This window comes from Macrotis lagotis, chromosome 7, assembly GCF_037893015.1.
Source record: "Macrotis lagotis isolate mMagLag1 chromosome 7, bilby.v1.9.chrom.fasta, whole genome shotgun sequence".
Lineage (NCBI taxonomy): Eukaryota > Metazoa > Chordata > Mammalia > Peramelemorphia > Peramelidae > Macrotis > Macrotis lagotis.
In genome coordinates, this window is record NC_133664.1 from 198,720,081 (window position 1) to 198,741,196 (window position 21,116).

The 21,116-nt window shown below is 35.6% G+C and overlaps 1 long non-coding RNA gene across 2 annotated transcripts; it reads left to right on the forward strand.

The window, feature by feature from the left end:
• The first annotated feature begins 1,441 nt into the window (after positions 1-1,441).
• Positions 1,442-14,464, forward strand: LOC141493281 (uncharacterized). 2 transcript variants are annotated; one of them, XR_012470174.1, is made up of 4 exons: positions 1,442-5,825; positions 6,135-6,187; positions 9,486-9,543; positions 9,880-14,464. It is a non-coding gene; the product is annotated as an uncharacterized LOC141493281 (long non-coding RNA). The 2 variants fall into 2 exon arrangements; XR_012470173.1 differs by having other exon boundaries at positions 9,489-9,543.
• Positions 14,465-21,116: the final 6,652 nt, after the last annotated feature.

Below are 21,116 nucleotides of genomic sequence, written 5' to 3' on the forward strand. Positions count from 1 at the left end.
AATATTCAGAATTAAATTTTGAAAGGTTGATTAGGGTTCATTTGGGGAGGGCTTTTGAATACATGACTGACTTTAGGCTTTATGTTATGAGTAGAGAAAAACAATATTTCTTAAGGTTTACTATGTGCAAAGAATTATACTAAACATTGGGGACAAAAAGGTCAGGAAAATAGTGCTCAGTCCTTGTCCTCAAGGAACACGAATTCAAGACAATGACCACTCATTGAAGATTTCATGGGAAGAAGTGATATGACAAAATTCAATTTTAAATTCAGCATGGTCAAAGGATATGCAAAGGCAATTTACAGATGAGTAAATCAAAGCTATCCATAGTCATATGAAAAACTGCTCTAAATCATTACTGATTAGAGAAATGCAAATTAAAGCAGCTCTGAGGTACCATCTCACACCTATCAGATTGGCCAATATGACCAGAAAGGACAATGGTCAATGTTGGAAGGGATGTGGGAAATCTGGGACACTAATACATTGTTGGTGGAGCTATGAATTCATCCAACCTTTCTGCAGAACAATTTGGAATTATGCCCAAAGAGCAATAAAAATGTGCATATCCTTTGATCCAGCAATACCGTATTGGGTCTATACCCTGAAGAGACCATGAAAAAGGGTAAAAACATCACTTATACAAAAAATATTCACAGCAGCCCTGTTTGCAGTAGCAAATAATTGGAAATAGAGTGCATGTTCAACGATTGGGAAATGACTGAGCAAATTGTAGTATATGTATGTTTTGGAACACTATTGTTGTAGTAGAAACCAAGAGGGATGGAATTTCAGAGAAGCCTGGAAGGATTTGCACAAACTGATGCTGAGTGAGATGAACAGAACCAGAAGAATATTGTATACCCTAGCAGCAACATGGGGGTGATGATCAACCAAATGGAAAAAGTTATATTAAAGCCTTAGGAAAGACTAAACAACCTGAGTCAAAAAAGGAGGGAACATTTCTTAGCTGGGAGAATAATCATCAATAATTTTGAGGAAAATTTTACTTGGGAACCAAGATCTGAATCAGACAGAGCTGTGGATAAGACTATTCTAGACCAAGGAAAGGAAAGTAGGCATCTTAAGTCATTTGACCTCTCCATAAAGCCATGCTCAAATTTAGTGTTTTATTTCACAAGTGCGCAAACAGAAAGAGGAACAACCCCTAGCTAGTTCAGGAAAAGGATGAAATACAAAACCCAAGGTGGGTTCTGGGTAGGGAATGATAAGGAGGGAGGAGTGTCTTTGTTTTGGGGGCAGCAGAGTTTCAGGTAGGCTTTTGAAGATACTTGACAGTGGTTTCAAAGTTATTTCTCATATTCCTCCTGGCACTTCTGTTCTAAAGTTTTTGTTGCTTTATTTATGGTTTTCCCCCCTCAAGAAGATTCTTTATATATTGTATATATGTATTTATATATGTGTGCTTATATATATATATGTATACCTGTGTATGTATAATTATATGTATACATATATTTATAAATATATACATGTCTAAATCTATATATCAAAATCAAATATAAAATGACTGGGGCTATGAATTGAGAGGAGGAGTAGAGGCTAGTGGTGACTACAGTGATGGTAGAAGGTTTAAAGAAGTGAAAAAATGCCTGTTGTGGGCATTTCGGGAGGTGTCAAGTATAGCTCCACTTCCCTAGGAGTCAGAAAACACTAAAAATTCCCAGGCATGGGAGGAGACAAAATGTTGGTAATCCTGGGGTGATTCAGTATTTAGCAATCTGATGTTCTTGTTAATGAAATAAGTAAGTTACTTTGCTGTGTTAGTAGTGCTCCAAACTAATACAAAACATACCTCTTATTTATCAAGTCAAGCTGTGGCATGAATACTCACTGGAACACTTGTACTTAGTACTACCAACAGCAGCATTATTATTAGAGAAAGGACTAGCAGAGGGCAGAGAGTAAAAAAGCATCTTATATGCTGAAGACATAGAGTCCTCACCAACTTCCTAAGGAAGAAGCAACAACTGAGTGGAGTACATTCTTTTTTTTCTCCATTTTTTACATTTAATGAACATAAATTGGTTTCTTTTAAGCATTATCCACTTTGTTTCCAACCAATTGGAAATGATTTACTCAAAATCTAATGCTAGCCAAGTCCAAGATGCCAATTTGTGTCATTCCTATAGCTAAGTTAGGTCCTACTTCCATTCCAACTTGAATAATTCCAATGATTTACGGTCTCAGGCATCTTTCTCTTCCTTTGTACCCAGTCAGTTTCATCTTTCTTTCTTACCTTCAAACCAATATTTATTTCCTTCTCTCCTACACCTTTATCATTTTGTTCTATTCTCCTCTTTTCATCCAACTGGGGATCATTTTTCCCCTTTGGGTGTCTCTGTTTCCCTTCATCTTCAACAATTCAATTTAGCTCAATTCATCAACCAATCATTATGAATTTATTGGTCTCAGAGCCTTTGTGTAGGTTCCAGGAGTGATGCAAAATTTAGGTAAGACAAGAGTTCTAGCCCTCATGGAAACATTCTAGAAGCAGGATAGGACATGTTCACAGATTACTACAGAATTAGGAGGAGACACAACATTATTTCATTAAGAAAATAAAAACAAACTGCTGTGGAAGAGAAAAAATCATTACTAATTAAAGGAATCCTTCCTTTCTCTAATAGCAGCACCTACTGAAATTTCAACATGAATGAGTTGAAAATCCTAGGACCCCACTTGAGAATTATTTCTTTTTCCCTCTATATCTTCCCATTATCTGATTCAGTAGAGCCATGGGTGGAAGTAGGTAAGAATTATGATTGACAATTGAGAAGATAGAAGAAAAAGGCATGTGGCAAGAAGAAAAGAATATATGCTTCTGAAATTCCTTGCATTAATAGAACCTGAGAAATCACTCTTTGAACGTAAGAAAACCAGATATTAGAAGTAGTATGGCCCAATGAAAATACTGAACCTGGAATCAAAAGATCTCCTTTCTAGCTCTGACATTGACTAATTATTTCAATTCTTCAAGTTTCAGTTTTCTCATTTATAAAATCAGAGCAATACTTGTCCTGCCAGCATGGCAAGGTTCTTGTAAGAAATAAGATAATGTGTATAAAGTACCATCAATCTCCATATAAATGTGAATTTACATTACTTTTATTAACACATAAAGGGAAGTTGTGTGCCTATAGGTGTGACAAAAATTTATAGAGTTAATGTAAAAAATATATAGAATATAAAATGTCAGATTTGGAAAGGAATTTGGATATTGTCCTATCCAAACCCATTGTTCTATGGATAAGGCAAATAAAAACCATGGTTTGAATCACTTTCTGAGGAATCACAGTTAATTAGTGACAGAGCTGAGGTTTGAGTTTGGTCTCATTCTTTCCATGGCTCAATAGTCTATCAGAGAACAATACTTTTCCCTCCAGTGCATCAAATGATCATCAAGTATATAATCCTGTTCTATAAAGAAATTATTTGAGGGGGGGAAAGCACATTTGAGAAGGGAAAGGAGAAAAAAGGAAAAGACAAAAGGGGAAAGGGCAAAGGATAGGAGAAAGAAAGCTGGATTTGGATCCAGAGGACTAGGGGTCCATATCTTGATCAATTATGATGTTTGTATTGTAGCTGGTCATTTTAGTCTTGTCTGACTCTGTGTGAACCCATTTGGAGTTTTCTTGGCAAAGATACTGAATGGTTGCTATTTTCTTCTCTAGCTTATTTTACAATTAAGGAAACGAGGCAACCAGGGATAAGTGACTTGTCCTGGCTAACACAGCTACTAAGTGTCTGAGGTCAGATTTGAATTTAGGTTTTACTGACTCCAGGTCTGGAACTCTATCTACTCCACCATCTAGTTGCTGGACAGATTACTTAACTTCTCTGTTCCTTAATCCCTCTTCTGTAAATGTAGGGGGTTAAACAAAATGGTTTCTAAGGTTCTCTATCAGCTCTAAATCTATGCTTTTGTGATCTTATCATCCCAGAATGCTTAACTGTGTGGCACTGAGTATGCATTTGAGAAGGTTTGGTAAAAGTTATATTTGTTGGTAATAGTTTCAGGAAGAATATGGAGCTTGGAGTCAGAGAATCTGGGCTCAAATCTTACTTTTGACACTCACTATGTGTTTATGTGGATGTGTGTTCCCTTATCTGTAAAAGGAAGGGGATAGACTAGATGGCCTCTGAACTGTGGTTCTATAACATGAAGGGCTTAAACTGGTTTTTTGAAGTATGGGTAAGAGTTGAAAAAGTAAAGGAGGTAAGAGAAGTCAGAGGAAGAGACCCAAGACAGTAAATGAAGGTAATAGATTCTAGAGTGAGGAGACTAGACAAAATAGAACATCAGATTAGTGTTGGGGGAGTAATACAAGACGAGATAGAAATGATGTGGTTGGGGTCAGATTACAGAAGGTCTGTAAAAACAGACAGAAGAGTTTGATCACAATGCAATAAGATTTGGGGAACATTCTCCAATCTATATCCAATCTGTAAAATTCTTGAATACATCTATAAGTATATCTGAATGTTTTGTAAACTTAACAGTTAGTATTTGAAATGTCTAAATTTAGTCTCTTGATTTAGTATCCACAGACACACACTGGATTTCATAGTTCAGATGGATTTGAGACACCAACAGAAAACATGAGCTAATTGGTGGTGGAAACTGAGGCACAGAGTATGAACTATGCAATGATGTATTACTCATTACCTTCCTCAAGTGAAAATAAATGAATTACCTCTTATCCTACATATCTCTCCTTCTAGCCCAAATCATAAATAATCATGCACTAGTTCAAGTTTGAATGAATTTCCATGTGCCAACAAATGACTGTACTCCATACACTTTGAATTTTAAAAGCTGTTATCCATAAAGGAAAGAAATTGAATCCCAGAAGATTGAAGATAGTGGGATTGGGCTACCTAGTTGATTATCCTTCAACTCAAAGTTCCGCCCCTAATCATATTTTTTTATCTCATATCCTATGAGCAAGAGATAACTTATACCTTAACACAGTGACTGAGATTAACTGAGACAACTGAAGTCTCTTCTACTTCCCTCACTTCCCTTATTACCAATCCCTTGGGGGAGATTAGTCAAAGAGGTGAGAGAGAGAGGAGGAGGGAGGCAAAAGGATTGTTTAGGAATGGTATTCTCTATGGGGCTAAAGACTAGAGGAGGTGTGGGAGCTTTAGAACCTTCCAAAGAGAGGTTAAGTATTTTTAAGAGAGAAAAAGGACAATTGAACCTTGAAAGGCTTTGGGGTGGAGTTAGTCCCTTTGAGAAGTGAGAGAATAGGTTCATACAATTGCAAAGAACCTTTCCAGTTCAACTCTTCAGTGTCTAAGAAAGAGAAAAACAATGTTTAAGGGACCTTAGAGAAGATCTGTCTTTTCTCTTATTGATTAGAATGAATGGTGGAGGTTTTCATCTAGTTTTGCTCCCTAAGATAGGAGCCTTTACTTCACCCTTCCCTCTGCTTTCTGCTCTCTCTCTCTCTCTCTCTCTCTCTCTCTCTCTCTCTCTCTCTCTCTCTCTCTCTCTCTCTATCTCTCTCTCTCTTCCTGAAACCCTGGTAGTTGATAGAGAACCTAGCCCAGGATGAAAGTTCTAGTATTTGGGCAGCCAGGCATCTGGATAATACACTACATCAAAGCAGAGAGGGATGAGAGAATAGGGTTGGTAGTGGATAAGGCATAGCAGAGTATCCATGGAATCGCTCAGTGAACCTTGGAGCAAGGAAGACCTGAAGCAGAAATGGACTCTTCTCCCTGGAGCAGCTTCCAAGGAACAAGAACAGCAATTCCTCATTTTAAAGAGAAGGCCAGAAGAAACTACAGAAGTAAGTTGAATCTTAGAGTCCTGAGTAGTCACGTAACTGGTAATTCATATTGGAGAAATTTGTGAGAATGAGAATAATCCAATGATATTAGTGAAAGAGGGAATGTTGGTAGCTGGGGGTAGAAAGTTGGTCATATTTGGGAAGGGAATGGTCCTGTGGTTTCATGATTAGAAAATCTGCCCCCAAAATGGGGGTGGGGAGGGGGGAGATTTAGTAAATAGTATAAAACAATAAAATAAAACAGTATAAAACAATAGAATAAAAGTCCAAATATTTTGACCTAGACCCCAAATTTGATTTTGTTTCTAGGTGGTCCAGGTGGTTCCTACCCAGAAGAAAGTCTCAGACATTAGAAAAAGAAGGTAGGACATGGAATATGCTTAAAAGCTATTACTTCTGATAGCTACCTCCTCTCCTTGCACATACACATGTTGCCAGTAATTTCTAATTGATTTTTTCATAGCAAATAATGTTCTTAGTGTCAGAAGATGGTATTCTTAACCAGAAAGTATGTTCAGGGTAGAAGAGAAGAATGGGTTGGAGGAGTAGTCATGTTTTTAAACTAACATTTTGATTTTTCCAGACCTTAAGATTGCGTCCTTAGTTCTAATATATTAGCCCATTCTCCCAAAATTCTATTTTTTTGCTGCTGGTCTTTATGGTGGCAGGGTCCCAGATCCATCCTTTGACAATTTTCTCAGAGGCAGTATTGCTGGAAGCATAATGTTCAAGTTTGATGGTGCTCATGAACTGAGCTAAGTTGAGTAAGGTAGACCCTAGATAATTCCTGTGCTCCGTCCTTCCTCTCCTGCTTCCACATAAAAGTTTAATAAAGTCTTCTTGACTCTCAACTACAAAGACTGAACTTTGTTTACACAGAAATCCTAAAATAACTGACATTTAAAGTCCTCCAGATGGTCTGGCTCCAGTCTACCTCCAGCCTTATTTCTCATCTCTTCCCCTACATTAACTTTCCAAGCAGTCAGACTGGTCTTTAACATGACACATGTGTTTCTGCCTGTCTGTGGTTGCCCACATAACTCTTCTTGTCTGGAATGCATTCTCCATTCTTCTACATTTATCTAAGTTCTACATGTCCTTTAAAGCCCAGCTTAAGTCTCACTTATGTGTGAAGCATTATTGGCTCACCATTCCCAAATCCTCCTGCATATGCTTATATTATACCACCTATTTTACATTATTATGAATTAATTCCAAAGGAAGTAGAGGTATATGTTCTCTAGTAGAAGCTAAAAATGTTTTAGTCTCTATGAGGTCAGGGATTACATTATGTATCCCTCAACTATGCACCAGCTTAGCTAAATTTGAGGAGGATCATCTCCAAAGGGTTGACTACCATAGGATAATATTTTTTTCCATCACATTACTTCATGAAGACTGTTGACTAAAACAATTACTGTTTGTTGGTATAAGGAATACCCTTACTGATAAAATCAAATATTCAAGAACCAATGAAATCAACTACTTTGAAAAATCATTTTCTGTTTATCTTGTGAAGTCCTTGAGAATAAGGGATATATTATTCATTTTTGTATCTTCTCCTTCAGAGTGTTCACCTGACACACTAGAGTTACTTGATAAATTGTTGATGATAACAGAACTTATGAAACAATTAAAGAATAATATGAAGCAATATGTCATCAAGTGTATCAGTATCCTTCCTAGAATGTATATTAAGTATGATACTCCAAGTGTAATTTGTCCAGGTGAGAAAAGAGCTGGTGGATTATAGATTAAGAGTTGGAAGCTTTGAGGTCATGTAATACAGTTCCCTCCTTTTATAGAAGGAAATGACATCTAGAGAGGGCTAATAATTTTCTCTAAGTCATCCAGGTATTAAGCAATGGAGTTAATTTTTGAATTTAGGTCCTCTGACTCCAAATCTAGCCCATTCACTAATATTATATTACTCTTTCTGAACACTTGATTCTATATACAATATAAGATTACATTAGCTTATGATTGGCATTTCCTATTATTGAATTTGTTTGTATTGAGTTGCAGTCCACTAAAAAATCCTAAATCTTTTTCACATAAACTGTAGTCTGGCCATCTTTCTCCTCCACTGGGTTAATGAAGTCGATTTTTTGAATCTATATGTAGAATGTAATGCTAATCTCTATTGAATTACATCTTATTATATTCAACACATTGTTTCAGCCTGTCATGATCTGTTTTGGTTTCTGACCATCATTCAGACCCATTGCTATATCCCTTCCAGCTTTTTGTCATCTTCAAATTTGTCATCCATTTCCTTTGTCTAAATCACTGATCAAATTATTAAAGAGGATCTATGACAGATTCTTGAGGCACTCCCCTAGGAAATTCCCTTCCAGTGAATGTTGGCCCATTAATAACCTTATGGCTGTCTTCAAGAATTTTGAGATTTTCTTGCAGAACAGAGATTACATTTGTTCTTCTTGCCACAAGGAGAATCAGGAACAATAGATGACAGTTTCTGAGAGAGAGTTTTCTGGCTTGATATAAAGAAAAAAAATCTTTCTAACAATTAAAACAATTATAATTATTAAAAAACTAGATATATTAGATAAAACAACTAGATAATTATTAAAACAAAGTAGAATGGAGTGTTTTAGTAGATAGTAGATATTACTCTCTAAAAGTCTTCAAGCAAAGGCCTCAAGACCACTTTCTTGGGATATTAGAGTGAAAATTTCCTGTGCAGATATGTGTTGGCCTAGTTAGAAGTTTCCTTCCTATTATGAGAGTCTCTGATTTTGTATCCCATTACATAGGGCAGGAACTGGCCCTTAACAGATCTATTCTGTTGGATAAGAAGATACAGCCTTGACATTTAGTCCATTAGGAAATATTCACCAGGTGTTAAACACTGAGTTAGATATTCAATTGGAAACTGCTTTAGGGGAGTTCGAGATTGTTTCAGATTTAGTCTTTTAAATAATATTTTCCTTTCTTTCAAGTATTAATCCTTATTAATTTCTTCTGCCTCTGGTGATGAAGTAGCCTGTTGTCAGAGTGAGCTTGGGGGTAAGGATATGGAAAGATGGTCCATGAAAGGAAGAGATAAGAATTGTTAAGTTTGGGGAGAAGAAGGCTAGTGAAGGTATTTCATAGTTGTCCCCATGTCAAGTTGATTCGCGTCAGCACACATTAATCAAGTAAGCATTGACTGGCACTCTGCTAATTACTGAAATAACATAAAAGCAATCTAGTTCCGGGACTTATATTCTAATGAAGGAGACAACAAAGACAATTTTAGATACTCGAAAGGTATTTTTACATCACAGAGTAGTTGATGATGCCCTATTTTCTGTTTTTGACTGGAAAAAGAAAAAGAATCGCCAAATGCAAAAAAGGGGTTACTGAGGTTTTCTACATGATGGCAAGGGGACAGACTTGTTAACTTCTAGAAAGTTTCTTCTGCAATCCCACCCAGAAGTCTATTTTATTTTCCCTCTTTTGACTTTCCAATAGACATTCAGGAAGTGAGGGAATAGGGAATGAATGATGACTTAAGGGAGTAGGATAAGGAAGGCAAGGTGCAGAAAGACAAGACTACATCAAACTGATCTTCCCAACATAAAAATCAAAAACCTTACAAACTTCCATAAGCAATACAATGTGCTGATTTTGACTTTATTTGCCATTTTTGTCCAGCAGGTGGCGAAACTAACACAGGTACTTCCTTTCAAAAGTCCTTGGATTGTTTGACAAGGTAAGAGAACAAAAACCAAATTTTGTTCCTTGGCTTGATATAGTAAAGTGACCATTCTCAGCGTGTGGGGTCATATGCATAATATGTTCAGCAATAGTCCATAAATTCTTTAGTCCTGAAGGTAGACCAAAGTATTCCTGTTGGTATTGCCCAAATTCTTCAGGGCAAAGTATTCACTTTTGGAATGAGATTTTGTCCATACAAAACAATGATAATAAAAGATTAGTTAACATTTCTAGTGTTTTTTTAAGGCTTACAAAGTACTTGAAAAAATATCTTAATTCCTTCTCACAACAAAACTAAGACATAAATAATATTATTATCTCCATTTTACAGATAAGGAAACAGAAACATGATGAAACTAAGAGACTTACCCAATGTCACTCAGCTGGTAAATGCCAGAGGGAGGATTTGAACTCGAGTCTTCTTAATTCCAGGCCAGTTGCTCTATTCACTGTCTATCTAACTAATCACTTATAGACCAGGAAAATATCTGTTATTAATACTGCTTCTTGTACCAGTCTATAAGGAGCAGCTTTTATCAGTTTGCCCACCCAATGATAGAGAAATAGACTTTGTAAGATAGTAGGAAAAAAAACCATACATTTGGAGTCACAAACTCTGGGTCCAATCATAGTTTTGATACAGTAATTGGAGGCAGCTCAGTAGATAGAGCATTGGATTTGGAATAAGGAAAATCTGAGTTAAAATCTTTAGACACTTACTGTGTGGCCCTGGGAAAGTCATTTAACTTCTATTTGCTTTAATCCAGTAGAGTAGGAAATGACAGATAACGCCAGTATTTTTATCAAGAAAATCCTAAGGACAGTATGGCTCATGGAGTCACAAACAGTTGAATACAACTGAGCAACAATTACTTGAACTTAGGCAAGTGACTTCACATCTCTGAGTCTGTTTTTTCATCTGTCAAATGAGGATGCTACCACTTGTACTACCTGCCCGCTTGAGTTATGGTGAGGAAAGAAATCACTTTTAAAAGCTCAAAGTAGTAGAAAAATGTAAGTAATTTTATTAGGCAAAAATGCTACTTCTATTCTTTCCACCTAGCATGAAGTGGTATTAGCCATGACTGGACTTAATGACCAGATTCTGAGTTTAGTTAAAAATGACTTTATATATAGGTCTTAGTAATTTAAGATCATATAGCTATGTTTTTTCTAATTTTAAAATTTCTTTTCTCACAAAATTCTGAATGAATAAAAACATCCCTATTCTTGACAGATGAGGAAACTGAAAAGCACAGAAGTTTGATGACCTGCTCACTATCATATAGATATTAATTGACAGAGTTTAGATCCAAACTTGGATTTTTCTTTAAAGGTCATTCCCATACAACTAGCCTTATGAATCATCTCTAGGATCCTCAGATTAGATCAGGGCAGAGTCAGGCATTAAGATATGAAAACAGATGTTCAATCTCTGACCTTAGAGAGCTTACAGTTTAGAGTGGGTAAAACAATGTTTGCATTTATAGGAAGATATATGAAATAGATATGATATAATTTCAGAGGGAAGGCATTCTTCCCAATAGTTAGAGAAATTAATAAAGATTCCACATAGAAACTAGGGTTTCTATGAGATGCAGGTGAAAATAGAATATTTCTTAGTGTAAAGACTGTTTGGCATATAAATTTCAACAAAAGACCAATTTGGTTTAATCACAAAGTGTCTGAAAAGCAGTACTATATTTTAAGGTTAGAAAATATAAGTTGGGGCCAAGGTTCTAAAACACTGGTTCCATAAACATTGATTCTATAGATTCAAAATGAATCCATTGGAGTTCATTGATTGGAAGGGCTAGGGATACAAAGACAAGAAGAAAATGTGGAAGAACTTACATTCAAATAGGAAAAATTGTTGGGTCAGGGTACAGAATGGTAAGGGAGAAGAAGATAGAAGGTACCTATAGGCAAGGTGACTGGTGAGGAAGTGGAGCAATCTAGAGAATAGGTAGAGGAATAAAGGTGGCAATAGGTTGAGAAGTGAGATAAGAGGAAGTTTTGCTCTCTGGGTATAAGCAGAATAAATTTTCAGATATTTGAAAACAGCAATCACTCATTTAACAAAAATTCATTAATCACATTTGCACATTTCTCTTAACTGCACAGTTGTACTTAAAATGAATGTGCAAAGCACTGCACGAAATACTGGGGAGTATCATGTTTCCAAGTCCTCACTTCTCTAGAAGAAATATCTAGTTCCTTCACTTCTTCATAGAACATGATATAATATCACCTCATTATCCCCATTGATTCTAATTTATCTTTCTTTAACAATATGTCCAGAACTAGAGCTAGAAGTAATAAAAAAGGGGGAAAGCATTGTTAACTTTATATGTATTTACAAGGAATAGCAAGTTGTACATAATTGAAATTTCATGTACAACCCTTTTTTTCTATTCTACTGCTATAGAAATGATTCTTTTATTTCTTAAGTTCAGAATGAAATAAAAAATAAAAACAATATTCCAAATCCAGCAAGATTTTCATGGTTCTTCTTTTAGAAACTATCCTTGCATTAGCTTATCTGATTCATCTACTTGGCAGCTCCACAAATTCTGTGGACTCTTATTGAGTCTCATCCTTTGCAAATCGGGAGTTAGTTTAATCTAGCTAACGACCAAATGTCTTTTCTTGTGCTATACCTCTAAAAAGGGTGACTATGAGGCTCAAGTGAGATAATGAATGCAAAACACTTAGCAAACCTTAAAACATAATATAGATACCAGTTATTATTGTGTTGTTATTGTCATTGTTCTTATCCTGCAGGCACCAGGACTCTACTTTAGTGGTGACTTCTGATTCTTCTAATGTACTTCTGCTTAGCTCAAGCAATATTGATAGAAAATAAAGGGGTATGTTGGTAAATGTTTAAAACAACTGGAATCTCAAGGAAAAGAAATGAATTCACATATACTTTTAGGCTCAATCTTAAACCTAGACCATAGATAACTAAGTGGCATAGTGTATAGAATGCTGGGCATGGAATTAGGAAGTGAATTTAAATCTGGCCTCAGATACTTACTTGCTATGTCACCCTAGACAAGTCATTTAACTCTGCCTCAGTTTCCTCATCCAAAAAATAAACTGAAGAATGACATGGAAAAAACTGCTCCAGTATCTTTGCCCAGAAAACTCTAAATAAATTCATGAAGTATTGGACATAATTGGACAACAAAAAGACCTAGACAATCAATAAAAACAATAAATCAAGCCCTGATTAGTAGTGATTGCTCAGTTCTTAGGTGTACATTCTCACACTGAAAATTTAACAATGGGTTCTCAAGCTAGTTAGACTCCAGCATACCCCAAATTCTTTGAAATTATTGGGGCAGAATTGCTGAGTCAGATTAGGGGAAGTGGAAAGAGAGAATATTTTTCTATCCAAGGAAGGTTTAAAATTTTTTTATTTGAATCTCCTCAGTCAAAAGATGGACCCTTTTGAAAGATAACACATTGGAAAAAAAAAAACATTTTCTTTCTGAATCTCAGTATCTTTATACAAAATGAGGGCCTGAATTAAGTGCTTGGTGAGATCCCTTCTAGATACATTGTTGTTAAAGAATTCTATGGTTATTGATCCAATCTGCAAAATGGTCAATTACCCTTGATGGGAATTTTGCTTTAGGAACACTATCCTCTTTTTTATGGTAATGGTAGAAAGAAGCCCACCATTATTATTATAATGTCAAAGGAATTAGAATCACTATAGCCAGTTTATAAAGTGGCACTATTGGTTTTGTATGAAAAAATGGGATATGATCCAAGTATGAGGAGTAAATCATTCTAGGGGCAGAGTAACAGAGAAAAGATGAACCTGTGTGCATTGGACTTCAGTGACACTTTCTTTCCCTAAATATAGGCTTTCCTCCATTGGCAGTGGGTCATCATAAAACCCTTTTCTTAACCCTCTCCTATAGCTAAGACTTAACTCTAACTTGTCTTTAATTTTTCCTCTTCTTGTTCTTTTGCCCAAAGTCAGACCAGATTCACTCTCCATATGACCTTTGCTTGGACACCCTTTACTTGATGGCTTCAATGTCACAGCTTTCTTCTTTGATCTCAGCTTCTTCACCTGCACACACAACAAAAAGACCTACCTGAAGAACAAGAAGGAAAAACTATGTTGAAGAAAAGAACTTGAAGACTGATTATGGCTATCCAAAGAGGAGAGATGATCATTGGCAAAGGGTATAGCATGGAATTTATGAATAGCAATCTATAGGCAATAGGAATCAACAAAGAGATTTCAGAAGAAGTATTTTTGAAAAGAGAACATTTCCTAAAATTAAGGGATGGATTTATATTGGACTGTGCAATTTATTAAGTTATAGCTCAGGATTTATTTATAGCTCATTAATTCTCTTATTTTGAAGTCAAATAAGAATGGAATAGAAAAGAAATAGAATGGAAGAGAATTAACCCTTTGACTTTTGTCTTTCCAGAATTAAGTACTCCTAATAGAATGATGTATCCTATGAAAAGTTTTCATTGATTGATTCATTAAAACATCCCTTTTAAGTGCACACTTTGTGTAAAACATTGGATTAGGCATCAGGAATTCAAAGACAAAAGAAAATAAAATCAACCATTGCTCTCACACGATTTACTTTCTACTGGAATTTTTGACCCCGAGAAAACTATAGTAAATTTCAAATATAGTAAAAGAGGATGGGTTGGGGGCTCTTCCTTAGATAATATTTTGGGACACCTTTCTAATGAAACTTTCAAGTATCTTTTTGTATTATAGTCATATTTTTGTGCATGCCATAGACCCCTAGTAAACTACAAGTTCTATGAGGACACAAACTATTCCATTTAAAAACATTGTATCTCCTCTTAGATCAAACAAATATATGAATATAGTACATGACATAATAAATGCTTGTTCAAAATAGTTCCATTGTATTGATTTGAATTGGGATCAGCCATGAAAGAAATCCTTTGTAAATTAATTTGGAGGGAGGGGAAGAGTATTTCTGCAAATATTTCTTTTTTGGTTGGTATTTTATTTTATTTTTTGAATTGAATATGGAAGTTTTTTAACATTCAACCACTTGCACATTTATGTTACATATATTTCTACCACTTTCCCTTCCCACCCCCTCCCCTCAACAGTGATCAGTCTAGTACAATTGTATATGTATATTTGCCTGCACATAATTTTATAATTATTGACCTCTAATTTTGGTATGTTGAATAGAATGCTGGATTTACAGCCTGGAACACTTGGGTTCAAATAATTCTTCCATTGGTGTGTCTGTTGACAAGTCAGCTAATTTCTCTAAATCTTAATAACTTAATAATACCCATTTTCCTTACCTATCCATCAGACTCCTAAGATTTGATTTTTAAAATGAATAGGAAGTTATCTGTGAATATTTTTGTAATCCTTAGATCTGTTGAGCCAGTTAAAATATGATTAGTACCTCATATTTCCCTTTATTTTTTCAAGGTAAATTCCCACATTAATATTATAAATATTTAGGAAAATATTAGAGATTAATAAAGGCTATTTAGGGTCTATTTATCCATCTTCTACTCTTGGTAATTAACTTAAGGTCAGGCAGAACTGTATCCTGTGGACATACAGGTCAGGAAGACTTTCCTCCAGGTTACACAGGATATGAATATATAATCTCTGATTTTCTCTATACTCCCTCATTTCAGTGTTTTGGGAAACTTGCTTATTTTGAGACAGCACCTAAGAAAAGGCTATCATATTCCTTGGAGACAAGTAGAACTTGAGACCTGTCTGTCCTCTCTTTAAGTTAGGATTTGGAAAGAATTAGTCATTACTAAGTAAATGGCTAATATTAACCCAAGTTTTGTGACAATCTTTTGTTTGTGAAAAAAACAAAACAATGCAAAAAGGAAATGACTTTCCTAAGACTACATAATATAAAAGTAACAATAATATCTCATATTAATATAGCACTTTATAATTATGACCTCTTTCTTCACTCTAACCCAGTGAGGTAGCTGGTACAAGTATTATTATAGTGATTTTATAGATGAAGATAAAAAATTGTTGAGGCTAATGAAGATTTCATAATAAAAGTGGTGGAGAGAATTCAAAAGTAAAGGATTTGACTCTATTTTTCAATGATTTTTTTAATACTACAACATGCTACTTCTCCTTGGCACAAAATATTCTTCCTTATCACAAAAACTCAGAGTGGAAGGTACTTCAGGGGTCACTTCATACAAACCTGAAGATGGTTTCCTCATTAGCATCCCTGATCAACAGTTGTGATAGAACTAATATATACCAAAGTTTACCCCACATCTCTCTCTCTCTCTCTCTCTCTCTCTCTCTCTCTCTCTCTCTCTCTCTCTCTCTCTCTCTCTCTCTCTCTCTCCCCTCTCCTCTCCTCCAAGGAATTCATTTCTCTTAAAAGGCAATAAAATTGTCTCCATGATCTCCCTGGCCTCTGATTGTCCCTTGATATATCTTCTTAATCACCCTAAGAACAGCAAAGCATGGATCACATATCCTTCTGGTGCTGTCTGGTGAAAGTCCAAAATTCTCCCAACTGTATTGTCTTTTGGCTCTTTGGACATCACATACAGTTTTCACTCCTTCCTAAGGTGTAACCATAAGACACATTTTAATGTCACATGAATTTTGGAACAGGACATCTGGAACAGGGCATTTGGAACAGAGACATTAATATTCCCTGTCCAAGTAGTAAATGCTAAATTCATAGTGAATAACATCGCTACCTACCTCTGGGTTGCACCATCTAACTTAACACTTTCCAGAATATTCCAGAATATACACAGTTAATAATACACCCTTGTAACTTCAATATTTAAGCTTTGCAGTAATAACCTACTGCAAAGCCAAGATCTATTTGTTTGTGGTTCACCAGCTGGTAAACAGATTTCTGATGACCACCAATGGCTTAGAACAACACAACTCCCAAAATTTCCATGTTGGCACTGTGTGGAAGACAAGATTTATCTGGATCCTTATAGGCCAACATCAATACCTGGGTGAAGCAACTATCCTTGTAAATCCATTCACACTTATTTGTTTCATGATCTCCCAAAGGCTTCAAAGGTTTTAAAAATTAGCCTTTCTTGTCCTCCTATTTCAGTCTTTCTTCAATCATTAATGTCTAATCAAGGACATAAAGTGACAACAATCAAAACCTAGTTCTTAATAAAGTGACAATAATATGCCCTAAATTCTATTGTGTAAATTAGGTTCTTCACCTTCCAGGGCCTGTACCAGCTTCTTCTCTATTAAGATGATCTAACTATGATTCTCACCTTTAGTCTTATATTTCAGACTTACAGTGCTTCTGTCACAGGAATGATTCAAGCCTCTCACAGGACTGTACCAGAAAAACATGATTCTGTACTAGAAGGTTACTAGTTACATTTATCATGTCCCTTTGCAGAAATATACCTAACCAAAATTATTACATGGGCAATACCTTTCTTTCCTATTCCAGGAGTAAGGAACCAACTTCAATCCAACCCTCAAAGATAACTTCTCTTTTAATACATATTTTCTAGCTTTTTATCCTTCAAACAAGTGGCATTCCCCTATCAATACAAGAGGTGTAGTCCTCAATCATAGACAGGTCTACCACTACTGATGAAGGGAAATAGACCTTTGAATGTTCTAATGGTAATACTACCTCTCTTCAGATAGAGATATTGCTTCTCCCTCAGGAGATCTGTCTTTGATAATAATCTATACTCAATTTAATTTGTATATGAGTCTTCTAATGCTATTCTGATTATGTTCTAAATATGTTTTTCCATTCACTTGCTGAATTTCCCCCTTTGCGCATGAAGAGAGCAAACTCCCTGCAGAATTCTCATTTCAGAGGATTTATAAGTCAATCCTCAGATCTTTTCTCCTAATATAATTTTTTCAGTAATTCTTGAGTAATCAAATAGATTAGACAATTCACGGAAAAATTTTTTAGTGTTCTGTCTTATCCTAACTTGGTAGGAAGCATTTCCCCAACTCCTAGACCATTTCTTTGAATATTCTCATGAAGTCATGATATTTAAACCCAGGATTCATGCATATTATTACAAGACTCCTATGAATTTCAATATCCTTAGCATGACAACATCTACCATATGCCATAGAATATACATGGATCATGATAGTATTGAAGAAATAGTCGTACTTAAAAACAAAAGAAATAGTTGTTACTCTAAACCTTAATCACTCATGTTTCTGGCATTTTCTCTGTTTTTTTGCCCCATGTCTAAATGCTTTCTCTCCTCAACTCTGCCTTCTGCTTACTGCCAACTGCCATATCTGTCTGTCTTTATTTTTTTTTGCAAGGCAGTGGGGTTAAGTGACTTGCCCAAGGTCACACAGCTAGGTAATTTTTTTAAGTGTCTGAGTTTGGATTTGAACTCAGGTCCTCGTGACTCCAGGCCCAGTGCTCTATCCACTGCCCTGTCTTTCTCTGACTAAATTCTCATCTTTTACATGAAGTCTTTTCCAACTCATCTTAACTCTAGTGCCTTCTATTTGTTATTTCCTATTTATCCTGCATATAGGTTGTTTGTATATATTTGTTTGCATGTTCTCTCCCCAATTAGATTGTGAGTTCCTTGAAGACAGGGATCTCTTTTGCCAATTTTCTGCATTCCCATAGTAGACACACAGTAGGTCTTAATAGGTCTTTATTGATTGATAGATTGATTGAATTACAGTGAAGAAATGGACACTTGGCATTTAATTGAGAAATGGGTATGCAATTAGAAGCAATTGTTACAAGAAGTAAACCACAGCATTCAAATCAGAATTACTAGTATAGACATATAGTTTCAGTAAACACACAATTATTGTAATATTAGTAGCACTAAAAATCAGACTTTTATATTTATCGTAGGTATTCAGCAGATTGAGTATGATAGAAAGAAATAACCACAGGGACTGAGGAAAATGGGAAACAGAAAGAAAACTAAAATAAAAGAAAGTTAAAAATAGAAGCAATTTTAAAAAAAATCAGGCCATAAAAAAGGGGAAAAGGAACAAAAGTGCTTTTAGAACTTTGTAAGTTCTAAAGTGATAAAAACCAATTCTTCACAAAACTAGTAGAAGTTATGTTAAATTCAGTCTAAAATTCAAAAACATCAAGGGGAAAATGAATTAAAAGAAAATAAATTAATGTAATTTTCAGAATGACAGTATCTTCAGTGCATTGTGTTGTGAATTCAGGAAGATTTTTTTTTAAAGTAAATGGAAAAGTTGATTATTGTTCAAAATCTCTAAAGAAAAGAAAAATTTTAAAATCTCTTGACAAATTTCAGTGACATTGATGTTTATTTACAGAATAGTGAGCAGGTAGACAGAACTGTTAGTCTCTTTACTCTCTTTCCTCCCCACCTTGTCGCCCCCCCCACCTTTTTTTATAGGTAGGGCTACTCCTCTCCCAGGATATAACTTTTTCTCCAATTACTCCTTCAGCTTCTTTCCTCTGGGGAGTATTTTGCTTTCAAAACATAGGTAAGGGTGGATGCCTGACTTACTTCCAGCTCTCTAGTTTTCTGAATTGTGGCTGATTTGTTTTGGTACCCAGAAAAACCCAGTGAATAATTTATGTATAATAAATCTATATCCATGTATCCCTATCTATAAATATTTTTTGTTCTGTGAAACTGTAAAATGGAATCAATAACTCCTTCCTTTGCTGTGTGAAAGAAATTATGCTGTCTTTTTCTTCATGAGAAATGTCAGTGATTAATGAGAGATCAGGTTTAATGCCCCAGATTCTGAGGGTTCAGGAGAACTCACTGGTTAAGGTGGTTTACCATCAGAGCAGGGGTATGCTAATAAAAGTTTAACAATAGGACCACCCCCACCCCAGAAAAAAAGAAGAAAAAGTACTCAAGACACCCTTCAAGTTATATTTATTCATCTAGAATTTCATTTTGACTGATCTAGAATTTTAAGTCTCTCTCTTCTTTTCAGTCATTTCCAAACAATGTTGAATTCAAACAATAAAATACACAGCTGAATTCAGTGAACTGGCTGCTTCAACCACAATACTAGCTTGAGAAACAAGGTAAACTTTTAAATCCAAGGGAAACATTCCCCATGCCCTAAGAGATGCATCAGACTCAAAGGAATACTTTCACCACTTAGGACAGATAGGGAAAGGAGATGGCAAATGAAAATCATCAACCTTAGTCTCTAACTGATCTCCTTTGCAGTTTTGTTGAGAATTTGTGCCTTGATCACAAACCTTAAAAGTTGAATTTAACCCTACCACAGGAAGTATTCAGAGAAGGTTGTTTGTAAGACTTTAAGTCATATATAATTTTTATTTCATTCTTTTGATCTAGATATAAAATTACTTTGGTAATGAATAGAGGTATCTGACCACCTGCTATCTGAAAAACTCATGAGTGGACTGAACCAATTAAAATATATTTGAAAAATGCTTAACAAAACAAATAAAAAATACAATGCATCATATTGGTTCTCAATCTGTGGACTCAGGGATCTGTTTCGATTTAGTTAAAATCACTAGTATAAAGTATAGAACACTGAGTAAAGAAACTTTCTCTTTCAAGGTGGATCTGGAATTACTTTATAATTTACAATTCTAGAAAATTAACTAGTTACTGAGAACTCAATGTTTGGCCTTCATTTTTGAAGAAGACAAAGACATCAGGGAGGTGATTCTATGACAAGCATGTGAACTGGATTTGAGTGGGGGGGTGGGGTGGAGCGGGGCTGTGCTAAGTTATCAGCCTCACTTTCTCCTCCAGAGTTCTCTGGGTCCAGTGACCACATATGAATCAGGATGACTGGATAAAAGGCAACCAGAATTAAGTGATTTACCCATGGTCACATAACTAAAAAGTGCTAAGTGTCTGAGGTCAGATTAGAACTCCCATTCCCCTGTATCCAAGGCCAGTGCTCTATTCACTGTACCATCTATTGGAATGGGTGGCCTCAGAACCAGTAACATGCCAGAATGGAGACTTGAACCCTGGTGTTTCTGAGACTGAAGTCAGTTCTATTGCCACTATATAATCCTATTTCTTTTCAGGTAACAAGTTATTGTTTAGAAATGAACTACGGTGACTAGGGATTCTAACAATCAACAGAATAATTACTTCGTTATCTACTATTCCATTCATTCCTGAACACCATAGTATTGCTCTGTGGATAGGAGCCCAAGACAACAAACACATCCAGGTACACACACCCTCAGCAAATTGGTGTTTGATATTCCCTTGGCATAGTAGGAATAATACAGGTCCACTGAGAATAGCCAACCAATTCACCAAATCAGCAAGGGAGCATCTGCCAGTCCCCGCCAATCCCTCTTTGTTGGTGGAGACAAAAGCGAGTCTGGTGAGGAAAATTAAAAGGGTGGTGGCTGAGTTCCAGCTGAACCTGTGGAAATCATTATTATGATCCTCAAATATTGTAGCAGCAACAGCCTGCTAAAAATAAGGAAGTTATTATCCAGGATTAATCAAAATCTGTAGAGTTGGGGGTGGGGGAGGGGAGGGGAGGCCAGACATTAAAATAGCTACAAATGAATACTATGTAAT